Source organism: Dipodomys ordii, unplaced genomic scaffold (genome assembly GCF_000151885.1).
Source record: "Dipodomys ordii isolate 6190 unplaced genomic scaffold, Dord_2.0 Scaffold137, whole genome shotgun sequence".
NCBI lineage: Eukaryota > Metazoa > Chordata > Mammalia > Rodentia > Heteromyidae > Dipodomys > Dipodomys ordii.
The window spans coordinates 2,065,576-2,073,075 of NW_012267353.1; the positions used below are offsets into that span (position 1 = coordinate 2,065,576).

Sequence of the window (7,500 nt, forward strand, 5' to 3'; positions counted from 1 at the left end):
AAAGAAAGAAAGAAAGAAAGAAAGAAAGAAAGAAAGAAAGAAAGAAAGAAAGAAAGAAAGAAAGAAAGAAAGAAAGAAAGAAAGAAAGAGAGAAAGAAAGAGAGAGAGAGAAAGGAAGGAAGGAAGGAAGGGAGGAAGGAAGGAAGGAGGGAAGGAAGGAGGGAAGGAAGGAAAGAAAAAGGAAGAAAGAAAAAAAACCCAATGTTTTCAGTAGTTGATCCAATCCTGCAGTTTATCTTTAAAGATTTATAGATTAAAAAAAAAAACTATTTCAACATGTTTGGTACCTTCTTTTGAATCCTGTGTAACCAAAGCATTAATCTCAATAAACCAGGACCCATTTAGGCATCACTTGACATAAGAAGAATATCCATGATGAATATTTTATACTGTATCTTTTACATTAGCCACTAAATATGTTACTGCTGGGCCCTGTGGATTCCAGCATTTACCCTGCCTGTTCCCTATTTGCATCTGAGAGAGGAACAGTTTTTCCAAGGCAAATTCATGCATTCCAGTTCCATTAAAATGCAAAGACCTTAGTGCTGGGAGGTCTGACTATTCTCTAAATTCCCATTTGCTCACTTCCAAATGACAGTTCCTGTCACTACTGAGATTTTCATCTTTCTCAAAGGTGTTGACTTACCAAGAGGCTAGCTAATAGCAGAAATCCTGACCCCTGAGAAGAAAATAAAATTCAAACTGTGAGCCAGGCAGGGCTCAGTAGGACAAAGGTTCTTAAATATCGGCCATTCGGTACAAACAACAACAACGACGACGACTTTCATGTTATTTCATGCAGCCATTAAAAAGTGATAGATTGTTTAAAGACTATTTTACAAGTTTCCCAGAGGTGAGAGTGTGGGGGGAAAGGACTGTTTTTAATCAACAAATAGGATTGAAAGGTAGATTTAAAACAAATGGAAAGAACTAGACAGATAAGGCAATTTAGTATATCAGATTTGCTTCACATCTCCTAAGGAGCGTTGAAAACAGCAGGCTATGAGAAAATGGTCTCAGATGGTACTGACATTCTTTACTTTTTTTCTTTTAATTCCTACAGACTATAATCAGTAACCTGGCTTTGCTTTCTCTATACTATGGGCTTCCTTTTTTCATCCTTTGCTTCAGCTCTCTCTAAGAAAATTTCATTTTAAGAGCTTCCTAATGGCATGTATTGTATTGTGTGTGTGTGTGTGTGTGTGTGTGTGTGTGTGTGTGTGTGTTTTGCAGCATTTGACAAGGAGAGGCAACATCTTTTGCTATAATCAAATCTGTTTTTCTCCAACAAAGATTTGGCACTTCAAGGCCAGGCAAGTCTCCTTGCCCACACAAAGTATCCTTGGCGAGCCAACACACAACCGAAGGGCAGATATCATCCAGCTTTAGCCCATGCTGTCCCCCAGGAACCCAGGTTTCCAGTCTGTAAAAGAGATGTGAAACCTGGATTTTTTTTAAAAAAATGTGAAATATCCCTATTTTTAAAAAGTTGGCTCAGCTATTTTTAAAACATTATGTAGGGCAACAAAACATGCCTGTGGGCTGCCAGTTGGTTACTTCTGTCTTCTGAACACAGTCATTGTTCGCTCACCAGATCCACCTGTCTTTTGCTTGCAAACTCCTTTTCTTTCTCCCTAGCCACCACGGAGTGCTCTATGCAATAAGCTATGAAATGAGATTTGCAGTATGCTCTTCACCTTGGCTGTTCTCCCTCTGTTACACCTACCCAATTGAGTGCCTCTTCTTTCTCACCTTGCTGGAAATTCTCTTACAGTAGTGTCTTCTCACCATTCTCTGATTGGCCTCTTTCCATGTATCTAGTCCCTCCTGTTGGGACTGACCTGGGTTTCTTATTGTTGTTAGCATGTCTCCTGTCTCAGATGTACCCAGGATGACATGGGAAAGTGCACATACCTTATCTACATTGTGTGCTTAACAGACTGACATGACCTTTAATGATTGTAGTCTAGGTTTTATGTCTTATTTATCCACTGTGGAATGGACAATGGAGACAGACTAAGAAACACCCACTGTCATCACAGAGACAGGAACTCTTAACTGTGATGACAACCAAAATACAAGCAAGCAAGTTTTCTTTCCAAAAATAGAGAGCAAGGATAAAGAACTAAGCAATCTCAGCCCCACCCTGGGGAACAGACCCCAGGGGAGTTTGCTTTGGGAACTTCACTCTTTAACTGATCCTGAATTAGACCCAGAATGGCAGGACCCCGGGAGTGCATCCCGGGGCAGAGCAGAGACTACCTATCTTTAAGAGTTTACTGAAGGGAAAATAATTTCGGGAGAAATAACTGAAGGACCACAAGGCAGGAATTCAGCTTTCTGCTGGGTGTGAAAGTGAACAAGAAAAGAGAGGACCTCCTCTCCCTCTCTCCCTTTCTCCCTTTTATTTTCATAGAATTTCTCTCTGTCTCTCTCTCTCTCCCTCTCCCTTCCTCTCCCTCCCTCTCTTTTTCTCTCCTTCCCTCCCTCCCTTCCTCTCTCTCTTTCTCTCTCTCTCTCTCAATTTTTCTTCCTCTCTCTCTGATTCTCAACTGACCCAAGACAGAGAGTTTCTTCTTCTTCTTGATTGCTTTACCTAATTATAACACACTCAAGGGTTTTTTGTTTGTTTGTGTCTCCCCCCACCCCCATTTGCACAATGGAATCTAAGTATTAAATGGGATAATACTAACAATTCTCTCACTCTCTGAAGGGCCATGATTCACACCTCCACCTGCTTTAGTGCTTGCTGCCTGGAATTCCTCCCTTGATTTTGATCTATTTCTATCACACTACATGAGAAACTTGCTTCATCTTGTTTTGTATAGACCCTAGATCCAGAGAGAGTGCTATACTGAGGGGAGGTGGCCCCCTGTGACATGGCTCCCACAGGGTTGCTGTCCCCAGTCATGGGGCTGTGCCAGATACTAGTCTGTGCTGATGGCTGCACCTGACATCTCTCCCCGCTATGGGGTCAGTCACCCAGCAGATTGATTCCAACACAAGACTTGACTCTGATATTTGGAGACTATGTGATGATCTGAGGAGCTAAGTATCTGATAGACTATGCAGATTTCAGAGTCACTGGAAGCATTATTCTATCTTGTTCATACAGGTATTCTACCTGCAGACTATGTTAAGTTTATCTAAGGACTTTCAGGAAGGGGAAGGATGCTTCTGAATTTAGTTTGCATTGGGACAATGATAGATGGAATTAGATTGATAAAATTCCCAGCCTACAATGTTTAAAGAAAAAAAAAAGGCTGTCATAAAGGGCAGGTGGCCATTTAGTACAGCCCATTTCCTTGTGTTGGTCTTGAGGACCAAAGAAACCTCTCAGCCATCTGAATGTGACAGTAGGGTGACTCAGATTAATTGGGGTCACACTTGCCATGTAGTGTCTTTATGGACACTAGTGAGCACCCAGAGTATATTAAAGCAACCCTTACCCCACACAACAGTGGTTTTGTTTAGAGACTTAATTTCCATGAAAACAAATTATAGGAGAAGTGAAAAAAAGAACCAACATTGTTTTTAACTAACTTTATTTTAAACAGAACCTTTAGGAATTGAGTATAAGAAAACTCAAAGTAGAAAATCCTGGGGTTTCTCCCATTTTGGTTTCTTCCATTTCATGTTCAACTACGTTTGCTGCAATCCAGAGGCAGCCTATGATCATCTTCATGCCTTGTCTTTTCAAACCCTTATAATGTTACAGGTTTTCAAGCCATTTTTCACTTTTCTTGTAAGTGATGGATAACCATTTAAAAGAATTATTTTAAGTGCTGTTATAACAATGCAGGTAGACGATAAATGTATTTGCTGAATTCATTCATTTTTTTTTAACAAGCCAATAAAGTTTTGTAATTCATCTCTATGTGTCTTGCATTCTCTGTAGATCTTGGACCCCTCTCCACCCTCCCTCAAACACATACCATCCCCCCTCCCCCATCTGCTTTTGGTGGTGTTCAAAACTAAAGGTGTTAGAAGAAAAAGGTTGAGAAGTGTTGGTGAAAATTTGAGGATAGTCTCCAATCCATTAGAGATTCTGGAATAGATCATCTCAGTGAAGAGTATTTTATTTTTTCAAACCAATTTTCTTTTTTGTATTTTTATCAATATAAATTACATATCTATGGTATAATGATTCCTGTATTAGAAATGTTTTCATTGGCTAAAAGGCAATATGGCAATACATAAAAATGTTTAAGGGATTCCTTAAAAAAAGAAAAAGAGCTGGGTGTCGGTGACTCCCGCCTGTAATCTTAGCTACTCAGGAGGCTGAGATCTGAGGATCACAGTTCAAAGCCAGTCCAGGCAGAAAAGTCCGTGAGACTCTGATCTCCAATAAACCACTAGAAAACCGGAAGTGGCGCTGTGGCTCAAGACGTAAAGCACTCGCCTTGAGCTGAAGAGCACAGGGACAGTGCCCAGGCCTAGAGTTCAAGCCCCATGACTCACAAAAAAAAAGAAAAGAAAGAAAAAAAAATAAAAATTCTACATTCTGTGGAAAACCTTTCAGTATCTGAGAAATCTGAATGATTCAGATCCCAGCAAGAAAGTATCCTCAGTACTATCTCTCTCTGTTCTAAGAGATCAGGTACTTAAATACACATGACTGCTTGCACATTCATAGAAAGCAGAAAAGGGGAAGACAATGGATGTAGAAGCAACATATTATGGGGCTGACTATTAGCATAGTGACCATGCTTCATGTCCCTTTTGTCTTCATCTTTCAGTCCCGTCACACCTTCTTATCCTCAGTTTTCACCTTTTAGCATAGGGCCAAACGTTCTGGTTAATAAGAACCTACCATCCACCACCTTCTGATAACGTTGAAACATTCCAAATTAAAGACCTAGCGATTGGAAAGCAAGTCTAATGTGACTTGATGTTTTATTAAGCCAAGCACTCTACTCTTTTAAAAGAGCCTGGCATTTAGTGTTAGTGACCTGGCCTTTTTTGTCTAACCCAGATCTAAATTTGCTACACTGAAACCAGATTTTTGTCAGGCATTAGCAAGGTATATACTAACTTGAAGAGGTAGGCACTTGCCCCAGACATACAGGTTTGAACCTCTGCTATACCCAAGACCCATGCAACTCAGCAAAGTCAATCTGTTCCTCAGTTTCCTCACGTGTAAAATAAAATGATAACAATAATAGTAGAGACCACACAAGGCTCTAACAAGAGTTAAATGGGATAGCCCAATCAAACCCTTGGTATACAATGTGGCAAACCCTTGTATACCAAGGGTTAGGTATACAATGTGGCAAAGGAGGCTCTTGCTATGGCTGATAATACATTAGGTTGGCATTGTTGTTAGGCAGGCCTCAGCATGCACCTGAGAATCATAGGCTCACTTGCATCTACTGGTCATGTGACAGTTGAGTGGGTGACCAAATGGAAGAAGGATGGAAGCCAAATGCAAAGAAACCACTCCCTGGGCCATCTGGATATGTCCCAAGTTGTAAAGGCCATCTTGGAACATTCTCAGAGATAACATGCTTCTAATCCTGGAACACTCTATTCACCCAGGAGATTTTTGTACATTACTTGGTTTTGATCCAAGATTTTATTTTGGTAAGAGGTCTATTTGAGCCTGTATTGTAATAGTTCAATGACTTTAAGTGATGCTCTGAAAGTTGAGAATTCTAGAAGAAATATCTTAAAGATAACATCTCTTAATTTTCACTTTATTAATTCAGAATTTCTGATAATTTAAACACAACCTACCCTAGCTTTAAATTTTAAGTTATCTATTTGAAATCTCTGGCTTGGTGCTGGTGCGTGCCTGTAGCTACTCAGGAGGCAGAGATCTGAGGATAGCAGTTTGAAGCTAGCCTGGGCAGGAAGGTCTGTGAGACTCTTATCTCCAATAAACTACCAAAAAAGCCAGAAGCAGAGGTATGGCTCAAGTAGTGTGCTGGCCTTGAGCAAAAAAAGCTCAGGGAGAGCACTCAGGCCCTGAGTTCCAGCTCTAGGACCAGCATACACACACACACACACACACACACACATGCACACACATATATACACACACTAATCTTTGACTAAGAAAAAACAAATTGGTTAAGACTCTACTAGAAAGAAAAGACTTGCTTCAAGACTTGCTTCAAGTTCCACCATGCCTTTGGAACAAGTGCTCACAGGCAATGAATTGCAGATAAGTGGATTATCTTTTTCTGCTTCCTGACGTCCTTTTTGGCACTATCTCTAGGAGGCCACACCTGATGAGTCTTCTTAAACTGCTTCATGTTTGAAGCAATACAAATTACATTTCTTTAAAAATACTTTAGCCCAGATTCTTTTTGGTTTTAGTTATTTATTTAAGCAATATTGACATTTAATCAGCATTCAAGTTAAGAAGCTTTTACCTTAAAAAAACAATACAAGCTTGAGGCACCAGGGCCCAGTAACATGATAATTTTAAGACTTGAATTCAGATTCAAGAGCTGGGGCTCTTAATTACTCACTAGTATGCCCTGAACTCAGAGCCTAGCTTTGACCAGGGTAAGGCCAGCCAGATGCCACAGACACAGATGGAAGGCAGTCACTGTGGGAGTGGAGAAAGTGCCTCATGGCCACTCCTTCCAGCTGTGCAGATGAGAACAGATTATTTTTGGCAAAGTAAAATTGTAAGATTAACTCAAGTCACTAGGGAGATGCCTATTCTGGTCCCCAGAAGCCCTTGCCTGTTTATGCCACTAAGCAATCCTTTGCAGATCTTGACTTGCAAACCCAAGTGTATGGCATGGCACTGGAATTGGCAACTGTTTTTTTGTTTTGTTTTGTTTCTGTTTTTTACCCTTTCACCTTATGAATCACAGGTTGCTTCAGGGATGAATCTAGTGTTAATTAGCTCCTGAAAATCTACAGCATTTTTGCCTTTTCCATGATAACTGAAGATAGGTTTGTGGTTGTTTGACTGTCTTTAAATAGATTTTACTTTCTTTCTTTCTTTCTTTTGTTCTTTCTTTCTTTCCTTCCTTCCTTCCTTCCTTCCTTCCTTCTTTCTATCCTTTTTTTTTTTTTTTTGGTCTCAGTACTTCCCAACTCTTTGGAGCAGTTCTTTCTGTCCAAATAGCAATCTGGAGAGAAAGCACATCAGTGGGGCAGGAGCAGGGTGTGGTAGGAAGGGATTTTGAGGATACATCCAAACACCTCCATGGACAGGATCCAGAAGAAACAAAGAGAAAGAAATCGCCTCAGCTGCTTTTGGCCTTCTAGCACCAAGAGGCAGAGCATCCTCTAAGCAGCTTGATCTTATGTACACTCCTGTCTCAGTACATCCATCTGGCAGCCAGTGACTGAGAGAGACTGCCAAGGGCATATGCTAATTTTCCAGCCATTTGGTCAAGTCTAACTTACCTACCACAAGACCCCAAGGACCTCTGTTTTGCTGGAATGAAAAATCTCTGCCCAACCATAAACTAATGACAATAAGTATTCTCCTCTCCCTTTTTCCTTTTCATATTTTCACTCTGTTTCCAAGGAGAT

General features: G+C 40.4%; 1 protein-coding gene across 1 annotated transcript in view; it reads left to right on the top strand.

Annotated features, from left to right (window-relative positions):
• The window catches only part of Ntrk2 (neurotrophic tyrosine kinase, receptor, type 2), a 363,714-nt gene that overhangs the window by 144,338 nt on the left and 211,876 nt on the right, over positions 1-7,500 (top strand). The gene's annotated exons all lie outside the window — the stretch shown is intronic.